Raw genomic sequence first — 19464 nt, 5'->3', positions numbered from 1 at the left:
GTGATGGTGTGGTGTGGTGTGGTGTTGTTAAGAGTTGATTTACGGCCAGCCAGCCAGCCAGCCAGCCAGCCAGCTGCAGCCAAGGCAGGGCAGGGCAAGGCAAGGCAAGGCAAGGCAAGGCAAGGCAAGGCAAGGCAAGGCAAGGCAAGGCAAGGCAAGGCAAGGCAGGCAGGCAGGCAGGCAGGCAGGCAGCCAGGCAGCCAGGCAGCCAGACAGGCAGGCAGGCAGGCAGGCAGGCAGGCAGGCAGGCAGGCAGGCAGGCAGGCAGGCAGGCAGGCAGGCAGGCAGGCAGGCAGCCAGGCAGGCAGCAGGCAGGCAGGCAGGCAGGCAGGCAGGCAGGCAGGCAGGCAGGCAGGCAGCCAGGCAGCCAGCCAGCCAGCCAGCCAGCCAGCCAGCCAGCCAGCCAGCCAGCCAGCCAGCCAGCCAGCCAGCCAGCCAGCCAGCCAGCCAGCCACTCCCACTTTGTATTTATATGCATTCAATTTATATTCAAACATTATATATGTTAAGGGCCTTGTTTTAGTGTTTATTTTAAAAATGACAAACATCGAGTCATTTTACCAGTCCTTTAGCGTTAACGGTGATGCATTTTAAAACTGAACATAAATCGCCTTTTCTGGATATATCAAATATCGAATCCGCTTAATGTGCCTACAATTCAATCATTCAAAAAATACATAATTTACATCAAGCCTTTTCATAGAACAGACAATAAGATTTGTACATGCAAAAAAAAAAAAAAATCCTTTAAGTTATCAATACAATGTGAGAAAACTTTACTTTTATAACTAAAGTTGCACAATTATACCAACTCTATGGTGGCTGGGTTGTAAGGTGTGTGGCTGGTGTTTTGGAAGTCGCGAGTTCAAACGACCCAATGGGAATAATACTTTTTTTTTTTTGCCATACAATCTTCCTAATACTATTATGTAGGTTTGTGTGTGTTTTTTTATTCATTCTTTGGTTTTATAGATGACATACATATTGACTCCTTTTACCGGTCCTTAATTAGGCTCTGGGGAAGCAATGGTGGTGGTGGTGGTGGTGGTGGTGGTGCATTTAAAACTAAACCAAAAATCACCAGTTCTGGACGCGTCAAATATCATATCCGCTTAATGTGTCTACAACCTAATTACTTAAAACTACACTATTTAATTCATTCATATCATGTGCATATTGGTCATTATGCTCATACAACCGACATCAAAATTTATTTTCATTATTAGAATCATACATTTCATCAAGTAATACAGATACAAAGAGATTTTCTTTCTGAGAAGACCGTTAGTATTGGCTTGCAGGCAGGCAGGCAGGCAGGCATTTGAGGGTTATTATTTCGCCTGTTGATTGGGGGGAGGGTTGATGTGTTAGGGGGTTTTCGGTTAGATGTGGTGGTGGTGATTGGTGGTGGTGATTGGTGGTGATTGGTGGTGATTGGTGGTGGTGGTGGTGGTGGTGGTGGTAGTAGGTGGGAGTTGGGGGTGGGGGGGGGGGGGGAGGGAAGGGGAGGGGAATGATGGTCTGTGGATTCCTTCTCCGTACCCTTTACATATAAGCAAAAATATGCCTTCTTGTGGGTATAGAAACATTAACACAAATTATATCAGTAACTGATATTGTAGCCTTTTAAACAGAAAAGATTTGTACATACAAATACTTTTTAATTATCATTTATTTGTGGAAATGGCATTTACGTCATTAAATTGATACCTCAGCATCAAGCTAGTGTCCTGCAGCAGTGGTCCAGTGGTAAAGTGTATATAAGTGATGCGTATTCTTGGAGTTGCGAGTTCAAACCCGGATTAAGCTATATATATATATATATACAACATGTTTTGTTTTGGTTGTTTGTTTTTGTATAAAGCCTCACACAATATCTATATTAAGCGAGTTTGTTTTAAACATGACATACATATTAATTCATTTTACCAGGCCTTATTCCACACAACTCCGTGAATTTCCCGTGGAGCCAGCCATTCAAACAAAAACAAACGAAACAAAACAAAACAAAACAAAAAACATTATTGCCAACAGCATTTGGTGTTCCCAGGCGGTCACCCATCCAAGTACTAACCAAACCCAACGTTGCTTAACTTCGCTGATCGGACGAGAAGCGGTGTTCTCAACGTGGTATGGCCGTTGGCATGAGACTGCCTACACATTGTGGCTAATAACCAACTCTTTTAAGTCATCGCGGCAGGATACGGACCTGCTTGTGGTGTCTTAATGGTAATTGTATCCTAACATATTTTTGTCTCCTTGGCATGGATATTTAACATCGTTTATTCAGTCTTGGGTTTATGTTCTTTCGCCATTTACAGACATTTTACATCTACCTACTTCCTCAGCCTGCCCTGCCAATTTCTAATGAATTTGTGGATTTTCTTTTGTAATACAAACATGTGTGTGCTCATCTGCTCTTCAGTTTTTATGATATTTGTCTCATCTGTCCTGCTTTATGATACTTTTACAAAGAACATGAACAAATGCTTCTATTTTAGAGAAGATATGGGATCCAGGTTTCGGAGCCGTAAAACCAACCGTCGTGATTGGTGGACGAGTTGCCAGGTTGCAGCTTCTGTACCGTGCCGGCACATAAATAGGTTCGGCTCAAGCGGCGGCAGCATCATTCCCCCGTGACTGTCTGAGCGTCTCTCATCACCTTGGTTGGTTCATCATCATCATGGTAGAAGCAAAGCCTACCAAGAAGGCTGCGGCTGCTGCTGCTGTGGTGGCCACCACCAGGAAACCTCGCGTCCAGGTTGCTCACCCGAAAACTAGTCAAATGGTTCTAGCCGCGGTCGCAGCACTCAAAGACCGTAAGGGCTCGTCTCTACAAGCAATCAAGAAGTACGTTGTTGCCAACAACAAAGTCGAGGCTGCCAAGATCGCCATTTACATCCGAAGATTTCTCAAGAAAGCAGTGGCTGACGGCATTCTTGTTCAGACCAAGGGAAGTGGAGCTAGTGGATCATTCAAGCTGGCCGTAGCAGAGAAGAGGGCCGTTCTAACTCCCAAGAAAGCCACCACAACCAAGAAACCATCTACAGCAGCAAAGAAGGCCGTGGTAACTCCCAAGAAAGCCGCCACAAGCAACAAACCACCTACAGCCTTGAAAAAGAAGCAGCAGCAGCAGCAGCAGCTTGTTGTTGGGAACAAAAAGCCCAAAATAAAGAGAGCTTCAAAATCTCCCAAACCACCCAAGGCAAAGAAAGCTGTCAAAAAAACAACAAAGGCAAAATAAACGACGACATGCAAGCAGCATGAATACACATGACAATAAACATCCAGGCCTCCCCCCTCAGTGGAGGGGCCTCATATGATTCCAAAAAAGAGTTTAGTTTTGTAGACAAATAAATCATTACTTTTGGGGTAGATTTACTCTGTATATTATATATATATTATATATATATATATATATATATATATATATATATATATATATAATATATATATATATATAATATACATCTATATTATATATATATATATATATATATATATATATATATATATATATATATATATATAATATACATCTATATTATATATATATATAATATACATATATATATATATATATAATATATATATATATATATATATATATATATATATACATGGGTGAGGTGATATGGTACCAAAGTTTTGGGTAAGGTGATTGACATTTACACAAGATAAAACACGAACCAATGGGAATAAAAACATAAGAATGGAAGTAACTGCAGAAGGCCTATTGGCCCATAACACAAGCACTTCCTCTTGATGCTTCTATATTGGTTCAGAGTCTTGAAGCTATAATAATAATATATATATATATTATATATATATATATATATATATATATATATATATATATATATATATATATATATATATATATATATATACACACAAAACTAAATAGTCTTGTTAGACAAATTGCCCCTATTAGAGGCAAGTTGACTAACAAGCCGAATGACTGGCAATTGTTTTGAATTTGAGTTAAATCTAACATAGAAATGTAATCAAACCTAACCTAACCTATGCTAACCCAAGCTAAGCTAACCTAACCTAACCTAAGCTAACCCAAGCTAAGCTAAGCTAACCTAACCTAAGCTAAGCTAACCTAACCTAACCCAGCAATTCATGATCTTAATATAATACTGTTAATTGGATAAACCAATTTGGAAAGAAATGTTCGAAAATAACAAAATTAACTGTGCTTGTTAGGAAAATTGGGCCTTGCATACTTGTCCCAATAGTGTGGTTCTCGCTTTTAGGTACGACATAAACGTATACCTAAGTTGAGAGAGAAAAAGATTCTCACTCAAACATGCATATCGATTGCCAGTCCTGAATTCTGGGTAGATATTCGTGTCCTCCCTTTTCATTTACCATCATTTGGATACTATCAAAACAGCTCTGAGAAGGATAAAATGAATAAAACGGGTAGCTCACTCATGTAAAAAGGAAGAGTTGGGAAAGATCTCTCTCTCTCTCTCTCCCCCTCACACCCCCCCCCCCCCCACCAATGATCCTGCTCTGCTAGTATATAACGTAACAAACCTTCCCCCCCCCCCCCCCCAATCAGAGTCCCTTTAAGCATGCGAGGATAAAAAATAGATTTCATAAGACCCAATGTGCTAGCTGATATCAAAACAATTTATGTTATCGTCTATTAAGCCCTTCAGTAAAAAAGTATAGGGACCTAATTAGGTCCCGTTTTGAGGTGGTGGTGGGTGGAATCGATGGATTAGCCAAGCTCTTATCCGCCGAATCCGTAGAGGGTACGACCCTGGCGCTTCAGAGCGTACACCACGTCCATGGCAGTGACGGTCTTCCTCTTGGCGTGTTCCGTGTAGGTTACAGCATCACGGATGACGTTCTCGAGGAACACCTTCAGGACGCCACGGGTCTCTTCGTAGATGAGACCCGAAATACGCTTGACGCCGCCACGACGAGCTAAGCGACGAATAGCGGGCTTGGTGATGCCCTGGATGTTGTCACGTAGCACCTTACGATGACGCTTGGCGCCACCCTTTCCGAGTCCCTTGCCTCCCTTGCCGCGTCCAGTCATGGTGTTGTAGTTGTGTGAATCGAATTGACGAATGCCCGCACGATTTCCCGACTATATCCCATCAAGCGGACGTACTAGTAGCATTGCAACTCCTGCCTGCCCTTACTTTACGCTTGTGGTCGAATAGACACGGCTTTCTCACAACGCTTTCAAAACTGCAGTTGCCTACTCGTCTGTTTCACGTCCCTGTGAAATGACTTTTGCACAAATCCAAAAAATAGAGCAAAATCAGCGATAATAGTGATTGAGGTGAGCCGCCTGTTGGCTGCAGCCAGAGGAAGGAGGGGAGGGGCAACGGGGTGACGTAGGCGAGTCGAGCAGCCAATGGCGCTCGAGCAAGCGCCTCGAGACGGCGTATATAAGCAAAAATTTTTCGGCGCCGGCCATCACAAACCACAGTTGTTCACCATGGCTCGCACCAAGCAGACTGCTCGCAAGTCCACGGGAGGCAAGGCTCCTCGTAAGCAGCTGGCCACCAAGGCAGCACGCAAGTCTGCTCCTGCCACAGGGGGTGTGAAGAAGCCTCACCGTTACAGGCCCGGAACGGTCGCCCTGCGTGAGATCCGTCGTTACCAGAAGAGCACCGAGTTGCTCATCAGGAAACTTCCCTTCCAGCGTCTGGTGCGCGAGATTGCCCAGGACTTCAAGACCGATCTTCGCTTCCAGTCGTCTGCCGTCATGGCTTTACAGGAGGCATCCGAGGCTTACCTGGTCGGTCTCTTCGAGGACACTAACCTCTGTGCCATCCACGCCAAGCGTGTCACCATCATGCCAAAGGACATTCAGCTTGCTCGCCGTATCCGTGGAGAGCGTGCATAAGCTAAATCGACCACCCTAGTATACACCAAACTCGGCCCTTCTCAGGGCCAAAATATCCTTCTAAGGAGATTTCAGACATTCCTAGCATCAGTCATATGAATTAACCTTCATCTACACATATAATAAATAAATAAATAAATAAATAAACAAATACACTAATTTAGGTGTCATACATACACGTGATATCAATAAATCAAGTCATTTGTAGTACAACCTGTTCTCTTACAAACAAAACGCCGTCGCTTTTCGCTCTTATGCACTGTCAAGGATCACCCACCCCCCCCACCCCCCCAAAATAAAAATTGTCATACTGTACTAGAAATAAAAGCAGCTTGTATAAGTGACATACTGTCCAGTCCTGTTTTATTCTGTTTTCGGTCCTCTGGCTTAATCTGTTAAGTTAGGAGATGACATTTAAATACCGTTTCTTGACATTTTCAAACCTAAGAGGGTGGCCTGCATAGTAATCCTAATGTGGAACATAACAATGAATCTCTAATCTCTAGAAAAAAGATACCGAGTGCTTATATGTGTTGAGAGAGAGAGAGAGAGAGAGAGAGAGAGAGAGAGAGAGAGAGAGAGAGAGAGAGAGAGAGAGAGAGAGAGAGAGAGAGAGAGAGAGAGAGAGAGAGAGAGAGACACAGACAGACAGACAGACAGACAGACAGACAGACAGACAAGACAGACAGACAGACAGACAGACAGACAGACAGACAGACAGACAGACAGACAGACAGAGACTGAGAGAGAGAAACACACACAGACAGTTTCATAAATATTCTCATTTTATAGCTATTTGCTTTCAGTGACAGAGGTTTTTGTTATAATAGTATTGGTGTCTAACACTCACAATCTCTTTAGAAATTAAAGTGTGGCTCCAATGGAGCCGAGTTTGTTGGTTTGAGGCCAAGCCACCACCACAGGGCAGTAAGTAAGCCGTTTACTTGGAGGAGGTGTACTTGGTGACGGCCTTAGTGCCCTCAGAGACGGCGTGCTTGGCCAGTTCTCCGGGCAACAGGAGCCTTACAGCCGTCTGGATCTCCCGACTGGTAATGGTGGAACGCTTGTTGTAGTGGGCCAGGCGAGAAGCCTCGGCGGCGATGCGCTCGAAGATGTCGTTCACGAACGAGTTCATGATCGACATGGCTTTGGAAGAGATACCAGTGTCGGGGTGGACCTGCTTCAGCACTTTGTAGATGTAGATGCTGTAGCTCTCCTTCCTCCTGCGCTTCTTTTTCTTATCGCCCTTGGCAATGGCCTTCTGGGCCTTTCCGGCCTTCTTGGCAGCCTTTCCAGATGCCTTGGGTGGCATGATGATGCTCGTGCTGGCTGGCGTTGCGATACAATAATGAACTTTTGCGCGAGTCGAGCTTTCCTTTTATATCCCGCTCGCGACTCAGCTCAGAGCGGGTCGCGTGGCGGAGCGCGCTGATTGGTCAGTGGCGGACTCCCTTGATCCTGAGCGGGGTATATAACACGAAGCTCGATCTGCGGGCCGGCATTAAAACACCACAAACCCACAACAGCAGCAGCAATGTCAGGACGCGGCAAGGGAGGCAAAGTGAAGGGCAAGTCAAAGTCTCGCTCCAGCAGGGCCGGACTTCAGTTCCCCGTGGGCAGAATTCACCGTCTGCTGCGTAAGGGCAACTACGCCGAACGCGTCGGTGCTGGCGCTCCTGTCTACCTGGCAGCCGTCATGGAATACCTCGCTGCCGAAGTTCTCGAGCTCGCCGGTAACGCCGCACGTGACAACAAGAAGACCCGTATCATCCCACGTCACTTGCAGTTGGCCATCCGCAACGACGAAGAACTCAACAAACTTCTGTCTGGCGTAACCATTGCACAGGGAGGTGTTCTTCCAAACATTCAGGCAGTTCTTTTGCCAAAGAAGACAGAGAAGAAGTAAGCACTTCTGCCACCCACCGCGACAAATACCATAACCAGGCTCCATCCGGAGCCACACACACTTTAATAGAGAGATTCAAGTAGACAATCAACTTTCAAACATTAATAATAACATTTATATTGATTTCATTTGGAATGTGTACATAACAAACAAACAAAACAAAATTATAGGGGATATTCAGCATCACTTGGAATATTAACCAATCATATAAATCCAATATATATTTTATATTTTACTTTAAGCGAGGAATTCATATTCTATCCATTTTTAATCATACAAATGAACAAAAGCAATTCTTCACTAGACGTAATGAATGAATAAATGATCAAGGTTTTAATGTGTTTCATATATATATATATATATATATATATATATATATATATATATATATATATATATATATATATATATATATATATATATATATATATATATATTAATACTTGTGAACCAGAATATGTTTGAGCAGCAGCGATCGTGCCTGCCATTGGCCGAAGTGCAACAATTCAAATAATTTAAAGGGCCTGCTCGGGTATATAAGAGAGGCTGGGAGACTGGGGCCGGTGGTGGGTGATGGGTGATGAGTGATGGTGTGGTGTGGTGTGGTGTTGTTAAGAGTTGATTTACGGCCAGCCAGCCAGCCAGCCAGCCAGCCAGCTGCAGCCAAGGCAGGGCAGGGCAAGGCAAGGCAAGGCAAGGCAAGGCAAGGCAAGGCAAGGCAAGGCAAGGCAAGGCAAGGCAAGGCAGGCAGGCAGGCAGGCAGGCAGCCAGGCAGCCAGGCAGCCAGACAGGCAGGCAGGCAGGCAGGCAGGCAGGCAGGCAGGCAGGCAGGCAGGCAGGCAGGCAGGCAGGCAGGCAGGCAGGCAGGCAGGCAGGCAGGCAGCCAGGCAGGCAGGCAGGCAGGCAGGCAGGCAGGCAGGCAGGCAGGCAGGCAGGCAGGCAGCCAGGCAGCCAGCCAGCCAGCCAGCCAGCCAGCCAGCCAGCCAGCCAGCCAGCCAGCCAGCCAGCCAGCCAGCCAGCCAGCCAGCCACTCCCACTTTGTATTTATATGCATTCAATTTATATTCAAACATTATATATGTTAAGGGCCTTGTTTTAGTGTTTATTTTAAAAATGACAAACATCGAGTCATTTTACCAGTCCTTTAGCGTTAACGGTGATGCATTTTAAAACTGAACATAAATCGCCTTTTCTGGATATATCAAATATCGAATCCGCTTAATGTGCCTACAATTCAATCATTCAAAAAATACATAATTTACATCAAGCCTTTTCATAGAACAGACAATAAGATTTGTACATGCAAAAAAAAAAAAAAATCCTTTAAGTTATCAATACAATGTGAGAAAACTTTACTTTTATAACTAAAGTTGCACAATTATACCAACTCTATGGTGGCTGGGTTGTAAGGTGTGTGGCTGGTGTTTTGGAAGTCGCGAGTTCAAACGACCCAATGGGAATAATACTTTTTTTTTTTGCCATACAATCTTCCTAATACTATTATGTAGGTTTGTGTGTGTTTTTTTATTCATTCTTTGGTTTTATAGATGACATACATATTGACTCCTTTTACCGGTCCTTAATTAGGCTCTGGGGAAGCAATGGTGGTGGTGGTGGTGGTGGTGGTGGTGCATTTAAAACTAAACCAAAAATCACCAGTTCTGGACGCGTCAAATATCATATCCGCTTAATGTGTCTACAACCTAATTACTTAAAACTACACTATTTAATTCATTCATATCATGTGCATATTGGTCATTATGCTCATACAACCGACATCAAAATTTATTTTCATTATTAGAATCATACATTTCATCAAGTAATACAGATACAAAGAGATTTTCTTTCTGAGAAGACCGTTAGTATTGGCTTGCAGGCAGGCAGGCAGGCAGGCATTTGAGGGTTATTATTTCGCCTGTTGATTGGGGGGAGGGTTGATGTGTTAGGGGGTTTTCGGTTAGATGTGGTGGTGGTGATTGGTGGTGGTGATTGGTGGTGATTGGTGGTGATTGGTGGTGGTGGTGGTGGTGGTGGTGGTAGTAGGTGGGAGTTGGGGGTGGGGGGGGGGGGGGAGGGAAGGGGAGGGGAATGATGGTCTGTGGATTCCTTCTCCGTACCCTTTACATATAAGCAAAAATATGCCTTCTTGTGGGTATAGAAACATTAACACAAATTATATCAGTAACTGATATTGTAGCCTTTTAAACAGAAAAGATTTGTACATACAAATACTTTTTAATTATCATTTATTTGTGGAAATGGCATTTACGTCATTAAATTGATACCTCAGCATCAAGCTAGTGTCCTGCAGCAGTGGTCCAGTGGTAAAGTGTATATAAGTGATGCGTATTCTTGGAGTTGCGAGTTCAAACCCGGATTAAGCTATATATATATATATATATACAACATGTTTTGTTTTGGTTGTTTGTTTTTGTATAAAGCCTCACACAATATCTATATTAAGCGAGTTTGTTTTAAACATGACATACATATTAATTCATTTTACCAGGCCTTATTCCACACAACTCCGTGAATTTCCCGTGGAGCCAGCCATTCAAACAAAAACAAACGAAACAAAACAAAACAAAACAAAAAACATTATTGCCAACAGCATTTGGTGTTCCCAGGCGGTCACCCATCCAAGTACTAACCAAACCCAACGTTGCTTAACTTCGCTGATCGGACGAGAAGCGGTGTTCTCAACGTGGTATGGCCGTTGGCATGAGACTGCCTACACATTGTGGCTAATAACCAACTCTTTTAAGTCATCGCGGCAGGATACGGACCTGCTTGTGGTGTCTTAATGGTAATTGTATCCTAACATATTTTTGTCTCCTTGGCATGGATATTTAACATCGTTTATTCAGTCTTGGGTTTATGTTCTTTCGCCATTTACAGACATTTTACATCTACCTACTTCCTCAGCCTGCCCTGCCAATTTCTAATGAATTTGTGGATTTTCTTTTGTAATACAAACATGTGTGTGCTCATCTGCTCTTCAGTTTTTATGATATTTGTCTCATCTGTCCTGCTTTATGATACTTTTACAAAGAACATGAACAAATGCTTCTATTTTAGAGAAGATATGGGATCCAGGTTTCGGAGCCGTAAAACCAACCGTCGTGATTGGTGGACGAGTTGCCAGGTTGCAGCTTCTGTACCGTGCCGGCACATAAATAGGTTCGGCTCAAGCGGCGGCAGCATCATTCCCCCGTGACTGTCTGAGCGTCTCTCATCACCTTGGTTGGTTCATCATCATCATGGTAGAAGCAAAGCCTACCAAGAAGGCTGCGGCTGCTGCTGCTGTGGTGGCCACCACCAGGAAACCTCGCGTCCAGGTTGCTCACCCGAAAACTAGTCAAATGGTTCTAGCCGCGGTCGCAGCACTCAAAGACCGTAAGGGCTCGTCTCTACAAGCAATCAAGAAGTACGTTGTTGCCAACAACAAAGTCGAGGCTGCCAAGATCGCCATTTACATCCGAAGATTTCTCAAGAAAGCAGTGGCTGACGGCATTCTTGTTCAGACCAAGGGAAGTGGAGCTAGTGGATCATTCAAGCTGGCCGTAGCAGAGAAGAGGGCCGTTCTAACTCCCAAGAAAGCCACCACAACCAAGAAACCATCTACAGCAGCAAAGAAGGCCGTGGTAACTCCCAAGAAAGCCGCCACAAGCAACAAACCACCTACAGCCTTGAAAAAGAAGCAGCAGCAGCAGCAGCAGCTTGTTGTTGGGAACAAAAAGCCCAAAATAAAGAGAGCTTCAAAATCTCCCAAACCACCCAAGGCAAAGAAAGCTGTCAAAAAAACAACAAAGGCAAAATAAACGACGACATGCAAGCAGCATGAATACACATGACAATAAACATCCAGGCCTCCCCCCTCAGTGGAGGGGCCTCATATGATTCCAAAAAAGAGTTTAGTTTTGTAGACAAATAAATCATTACTTTTGGGGTAGATTTACTCTGTATATTATATAATATATAATATATATATATATATATATATATATATATATATATATATATATATATATATATATATAATATACATCTATATTATATATATATATATATATATATATATATATATATATATATAATATATATATATAATATACATCTATATTATATATATATATAATATACATATATATATATATATATATATATATATATATATATATATATATATATATATACATGGGTGAGGTGATATGGTACCAAAGTTTTGGGTAAGGTGATTGACATTTACACAAGATAAAACACGAACCAATGGGAATAAAAACATAAGAATGGAAGTAACTGCAGAAGGCCTATTGGCCCATAACACAAGCACTTCCTCTTGATGCTTCTATATTGGTTCAGAGTCTTGAAGCTATAATAATAATAATATATATATATATATATATATATATATATATATATATATATATATATATATATATATATATATATATATATACACACAAAACTAAATAGTCTTGTTAGACAAATTGCCCCTATTAGAGGCAAGTTGACTAACAAGCCGAATGACTGGCAATTGTTTTGAATTTGAGTTAAATCTAACATAGAAATGTAATCAAACCTAACCTAACCTATGCTAACCCAAGCTAAGCTAACCTAACCTAACCTAAGCTAACCCAAGCTAAGCTAAGCTAACCTAACCTAAGCTAAGCTAACCTAACCTAACCCAGCAATTCATGATCTTAATATAATACTGTTAATTGGATAAACCAATTTGGAAAGAAATGTTCGAAAATAACAAAATTAACTGTGCTTGTTAGGAAAATTGGGCCTTGCATACTTGTCCCAATAGTGTGGTTCTCGCTTTTAGGTACGACATAAACGTATACCTAAGTTGAGAGAGAAAAAGATTCTCACTCAAACATGCATATCGATTGCCAGTCCTGAATTCTGGGTAGATATTCGTGTCCTCCCTTTTCATTTACCATCATTTGGATACTATCAAAACAGCTCTGAGAAGGATAAAATGAATAAAACGGGTAGCTCACTCATGTAAAAAGGAAGAGTTGGGAAAGATCTCTCTCTCTCTCTCCCCCTCACACCCCCCCCCCCCCCCACCAATGATCCTGCTCTGCTAGTATATAACGTAACAAACCTTCCCCCCCCCCCCCCCCCCAATCAGAGTCCCTTTAAGCATGCGAGGATAAAAAATAGATTTCATAAGACCCAATGTGCTAGCTGATATCAAAACAATTTATGTTATCGTCTATTAAGCCCTTCAGTAAAAAAGTATAGGGACCTAATTAGGTCCCGTTTTGAGGTGGTGGTGGGTGGAATCGATGGATTAGCCAAGCTCTTATCCGCCGAATCCGTAGAGGGTACGACCCTGGCGCTTCAGAGCGTACACCACGTCCATGGCAGTGACGGTCTTCCTCTTGGCGTGTTCCGTGTAGGTTACAGCATCACGGATGACGTTCTCGAGGAACACCTTCAGGACGCCACGGGTCTCTTCGTAGATGAGACCCGAAATACGCTTGACGCCGCCACGACGAGCTAAGCGACGAATAGCGGGCTTGGTGATGCCCTGGATGTTGTCACGTAGCACCTTACGATGACGCTTGGCGCCACCCTTTCCGAGTCCCTTGCCTCCCTTGCCGCGTCCAGTCATGGTGTTGTAGTTGTGTGAATCGAATTGACGAATGCCCGCACGATTTCCCGACTATATCCCATCAAGCGGACGTACTAGTAGCATTGCAACTCCTGCCTGCCCTTACTTTACGCTTGTGGTCGAATAGACACGGCTTTCTCACAACGCTTTCAAAACTGCAGTTGCCTACTCGTCTGTTTCACGTCCCTGTGAAATGACTTTTGCACAAATCCAAAAAATAGAGCAAAATCAGCGATAATAGTGATTGAGGTGAGCCGCCTGTTGGCTGCAGCCAGAGGAAGGAGGGGAGGGGCAACGGGGTGACGTAGGCGAGTCGAGCAGCCAATGGCGCTCGAGCAAGCGCCTCGAGACGGCGTATATAAGCAAAAATTTTTCGGCGCCGGCCATCACAAACCACAGTTGTTCACCATGGCTCGCACCAAGCAGACTGCTCGCAAGTCCACGGGAGGCAAGGCTCCTCGTAAGCAGCTGGCCACCAAGGCAGCACGCAAGTCTGCTCCTGCCACAGGGGGTGTGAAGAAGCCTCACCGTTACAGGCCCGGAACGGTCGCCCTGCGTGAGATCCGTCGTTACCAGAAGAGCACCGAGTTGCTCATCAGGAAACTTCCCTTCCAGCGTCTGGTGCGCGAGATTGCCCAGGACTTCAAGACCGATCTTCGCTTCCAGTCGTCTGCCGTCATGGCTTTACAGGAGGCATCCGAGGCTTACCTGGTCGGTCTCTTCGAGGACACTAACCTCTGTGCCATCCACGCCAAGCGTGTCACCATCATGCCAAAGGACATTCAGCTTGCTCGCCGTATCCGTGGAGAGCGTGCATAAGCTAAATCGACCACCCTAGTATACACCAAACTCGGCCCTTCTCAGGGCCAAAATATCCTTCTAAGGAGATTTCAGACATTCCTAGCATCAGTCATATGAATTAACCTTCATCTACACATATAATAAATAAATAAATAAATAAATAAACAAATACACTAATTTAGGTGTCATACATACACGTGATATCAATAAATCAAGTCATTTGTAGTACAACCTGTTCTCTTACAAACAAAACGCCGTCGCTTTTCGCTCTTATGCACTGTCAAGGATCACCCACCCCCCCCACCCCCCCAAAATAAAAATTGTCATACTGTACTAGAAATAAAAGCAGCTTGTATAAGTGACATACTGTCCAGTCCTGTTTTATTCTGTTTTCGGTCCTCTGGCTTAATCTGTTAAGTTAGGAGATGACATTTTAAATTAACCGTTTTCTTGACATTTTCAAACCTAAGAGGGTGGCCTGCATAGTAATCCTAATGTGGAACATAACAATGAATCTCTAATCTCTAGAAAAAAGATACCGAGTGCTTATATGTGTTGAGAGAGAGAGAGAGAGAGAGAGAGAGAGAGAGAGAGAGAGAGAGAGAGAGAGAGAGAGAGAGAGAGAGAGAGAGAGAGAGAGAGAGAGAGAGAGAGAGAGACACAGACAGACAGACAGACAGACAGACAGACAGACAGACAAGACAGACAGACAGACAGACAGACAGACAGACAGACAGACAGACAGACAGACAGACAGAGACTGAGAGAGAGAAACACACACAGACAGTTTCATAAATATTCTCATTTTATAGCTATTTGCTTTCAGTGACAGAGGTTTTTGTTATAATAGTATTGGTGTCTAACACTCACAATCTCTTTAGAAATTAAAGTGTGGCTCCAATGGAGCCGAGTTTGTTGGTTTGAGGCCAAGCCACCACCACAGGGCAGTAAGTAAGCCGTTTACTTGGAGGAGGTGTACTTGGTGACGGCCTTAGTGCCCTCAGAGACGGCGTGCTTGGCCAGTTCTCCGGGCAACAGGAGCCTTACAGCCGTCTGGATCTCCCGACTGGTAATGGTGGAACGCTTGTTGTAGTGGGCCAGGCGAGAAGCCTCGGCGGCGATGCGCTCGAAGATGTCGTTCACGAACGAGTTCATGATCGACATGGCTTTGGAAGAGATACCAGTGTCGGGGTGGACCTGCTTCAGCACTTTGTAGATGTAGATGCTGTAGCTCTCCTTCCTCCTGCGCTTCTTTTTCTTATCGCCCTTGGCAATGGCCTTCTGGGCCTTTCCGGCCTTCTTGGCAGCCTTTCCAGATGCCTTGGGTGGCATGATGATGCTCGTGCTGGCTGGCGTTGCGATACAATAATGAACTTTTGCGCGAGTCGAGCTTTCCTTTTATATCCCGCTCGCGACTCAGCTCAGAGCGGGTCGCGTGGCGGAGCGCGCTGATTGGTCAGTGGCGGACTCCCTTGATCCTGAGCGGGGTATATAACACGAAGCTCGATCTGCGGGCCGGCATTAAAACACCACAAACCCACAACAGCAGCAGCAATGTCAGGACGCGGCAAGGGAGGCAAAGTGAAGGGCAAGTCAAAGTCTCGCTCCAGCAGGGCCGGACTTCAGTTCCCCGTGGGCAGAATTCACCGTCTGCTGCGTAAGGGCAACTACGCCGAACGCGTCGGTGCTGGCGCTCCTGTCTACCTGGCAGCCGTCATGGAATACCTCGCTGCCGAAGTTCTCGAGCTCGCCGGTAACGCCGCACGTGACAACAAGAAGACCCGTATCATCCCACGTCACTTGCAGTTGGCCATCCGCAACGACGAAGAACTCAACAAACTTCTGTCTGGCGTAACCATTGCACAGGGAGGTGTTCTTCCAAACATTCAGGCAGTTCTTTTGCCAAAGAAGACAGAGAAGAAGTAAGCACTTCTGCCACCCACCGCGACAAATACCATAACCAGGCTCCATCCGGAGCCACACACACTTTAATAGAGAGATTCAAGTAGACAATCAACTTTCAAACATTAATAATAACATTTATATTGATTTCATTTGGAATGTGTACATAACAAACAAACAAAACAAAATTATAGGGGATATTCAGCATCACTTGGAATATTAACCAATCATATAAATCCAATATATATTTTATATTTTACTTTAAGCGAGGAATTCATATTCTATCCATTTTTAATCATACAAATGAACAAAAGCAATTCTTCACTAGACGTAATGAATGAATAAATGATCAAGGTTTTAATGTGTTTCATGAATATATATATATATATATATATATATATATATATATATATATATATATATATATATATATATATATATATATATATATATTAATACTTGTGAACCAGAATATGTTTGAGCAGCAGCGATCGTGCCTGCCATTGGCCGAAGTGCAACAATTCAAATAATTTAAAGGGCCTGCTCGGGTATATAAGAGAGGCTGGGAGACTGGGGCCGGTGGTGGGTGATGGGTGATGAGTGATGGTGTGGTGTGGTGTGGTGTTGTTAAGAGTTGATTTACGGCCAGCCAGCCAGCCAGCCAGCCAGCCAGCTGCAGCCAAGGCAGGGCAGGGCAAGGCAAGGCAAGGCAAGGCAAGGCAAGGCAAGGCAAGGCAAGGCAAGGCAAGGCAAGGCAAGGCAAGGCAGGCAGGCAGGCAGGCAGGCAGCCAGGCAGCCAGGCAGCCAGACAGGCAGGCAGGCAGGCAGGCAGGCAGGCAGGCAGGCAGGCAGGCAGGCAGGCAGGCAGGCAGGCAGGCAGGCAGGCAGGCAGGCAGGCAGCCAGGCAGGCAGGCAGGCAGGCAGGCAGGCAGGCAGGCAGGCAGGCAGGCAGGCAGGCAGCCAGGCAGCCAGCCAGCCAGCCAGCCAGCCAGCCAGCCAGCCAGCCAGCCAGCCAGCCCAGCCAGCCAGCCAGCAGCCAGCCAGCCACTCCCACTTTGTATTTATATGCATTCAATTTATATTCAAACATTATATATGTTAAGGGCCTTGTTTTAGTGTTTATTTTAAAAATGACAAACATCGAGTCATTTTACCAGTCCTTTAGCGTTAACGGTGATGCATTTTAAAACTGAACATAAATCGCCTTTTCTGGATATATCAAATATCGAATCCGCTTAATGTGCCTACAATTCAATCATTCAAAAAATACATAATTTACATCAAGCCTTTTCATAGAACAGACAATAAGATTTGTACATGCAAAAAAAAAAAAAAATCCTTTAAGTTATCAATACAATGTGAGAAAACTTTACTTTTATAACTAAAGTTGCACAATTATACCAACTCTATGGTGGCTGGGTTGTAAGGTGTGTGGCTGGTGTTTTGGAAGTCGCGAGTTCAAACGACCCAATGGGAATAATACTTTTTTTTTTTTGCCATACAATCTTCCTAATACTATTATGTAGGTTTGTGTGTGTTTTTTTATTCATTCTTTGGTTTTATAGATGACATACATATTGACTCCTTTTACCGGTCCTTAATTAGGCTCTGGGGAAGCAATGGTGGTGGTGGTGGTGGTGGTGGTGGTGCATTTAAAACTAAACCAAAAATCACCAGTTCTGGACGCGTCAAATATCATATCCGCTTAATGTGTCTACAACCTAATTACTTAAAACTACACTATTTAATTCATTCATATCATGTGCATATTGGTCATTATGCTCATACAACCGACATCAAAATTTATTTTCATTATTAGAATCATACATTTCATCAAGTAATACAGATACAAAGAGATTTTCTTTCTGAGAAGACCGTTAGTATTGGCTTGCAGGCAGGCAGGCAGGCAGGCATTTGAGGGTTATTATTTCGCCTGTTGATTGGGGGGAGGGTTGATGTGTTAGGGGGTTTTCGGTTAGATGTGGTGGTGGTGATTGGTGGTGGTGATTGGTGGTGATTGGTGGTGATTGGTGGTGGTGGTGGTGGTGGTGGTGGTAGTAGGTGGGAGTTGGGGGTGGGGGGGGGGGGGGAGGGAAGGGGAGGGGAATGATGGTCTGTGGATTCCTTCTCCGTACCCTTTACATATAAGCAAAAATATGCCTTCTTGTGGGTATAGAAACATTAACACAAATTATATCAGTAACTGATATTGTAGCCTTTTAAACAGAAAAGATTTGTACATACAAATACTTTTTAATTATCATTTATTTGTGGAAATGGCATTTACGTCATTAAATTGATACCTCAGCATCAAGCTAGTGTCCTGCAGCAGTGGTCCAGTGGTAAAGTGTATATAAGTGATGCGTATTCTTGGAGTTGCGAGTTCAAACCCGGATTAAGCTATATATATATATATATATACAACATGTTTTGTTTTGGTTGTTTGTTTTTGTATAAAGCCTCACACAATATCTATATTAAGCGAGTTTGTTTTAAACATGACATACATATTAATTCATTTTACCAGGCCTTATTCCACACAACTCCGTGAATTTCCCGTGGAGCCAGCCATTCAAACAAAAACAAACGAAACAAAACAAAACAAAACAAAAAACATTATTGCCAACAGCATTTGGTGTTCCCAGGCGGTCACCCATCCAAGTACTAACCAAACCCAACGTTGCTTAACTTCGCTGATCGGACGAGAAGCGGTGTTCTCAACGTGGTATGGCCGTTGGCATGAGACTGCCTACACATTGTGGCTAATAACCAACTCTTTTAAGTCATCGCGGCAGGATACGGACCTGCTTGTGGTGTCTTAATGGTAATTGTATCCTAACATATTTTTGTCTCCTTGGCATGGATATTTAACATCGTTTATTCAGTCTTGGGTTTATGTTCTTTCGCCATTTACAGACATTTTACATCTACCTACTTCCTCAGCCTGCCCTGCCAATTTCTAATGAATTTGTGGATTTTCTTTTGTAATACAAACATGTGTGTGCTCATCTGCTCTTCAGTTTTTATGATATTTGTCTCATCTGTCCTGCTTTATGATACTTTTACAAAGAACATGAACAAATGCTTCTATTTTAGAGAAGATATGGGATCCAGGTTTCGGAGCCGTAAAACCAACCGTCGTGATTGGTGGACGAGTTGCCAGGTTGCAGCTTCTGTACCGTGCCGGCACATAAATAGGTTCGGCTCAAGCGGCGGCAGCATCATTCCCCCGTGACTGTCTGAGCGTCTCTCATCACCTTGGTTGGTTCATCATCATCATGGTAGAAGCAAAGCCTACCAAGAAGGCTGCGGCTGCTGCTGCTGTGGTGGCCACCACCAGGAAACCTC

General features: G+C 43.9%; 3 non-coding genes across 3 annotated transcripts; all 3 read right to left on the bottom strand.

Moving 5' to 3' along the window:
• Window positions 1-2025: 2025 nt before the first annotated feature.
• LOC138362435 (5S ribosomal RNA) lies at window positions 2026-2144 on the bottom strand. Its single transcript, XR_011227662.1, has one exon. It is a non-coding gene; the product is annotated as a 5S ribosomal RNA (ribosomal RNA).
• An 8242-nt stretch (window positions 2145-10386) lies between these two features.
• On the bottom strand, window positions 10387-10505 carry LOC138362434 (5S ribosomal RNA). Its single transcript, XR_011227661.1, has one exon. It is a non-coding gene; the product is annotated as a 5S ribosomal RNA (ribosomal RNA).
• Window positions 10506-18736: 8231 nt separating this feature from the next.
• On the bottom strand, window positions 18737-18855 carry LOC138362433 (5S ribosomal RNA). Its single transcript, XR_011227660.1, has one exon. It is a non-coding gene; the product is annotated as a 5S ribosomal RNA (ribosomal RNA).
• Between the last annotated feature and the right edge of the window lie 609 nt (window positions 18856-19464).

This window comes from Procambarus clarkii, unplaced genomic scaffold, assembly GCF_040958095.1.
Source record: "Procambarus clarkii isolate CNS0578487 unplaced genomic scaffold, FALCON_Pclarkii_2.0 HiC_scaffold_1804, whole genome shotgun sequence".
Taxonomy (NCBI): domain Eukaryota; kingdom Metazoa; phylum Arthropoda; class Malacostraca; order Decapoda; family Cambaridae; genus Procambarus; species Procambarus clarkii.
This window is presented reverse-complemented; position numbering and strand designations above follow the sequence as displayed.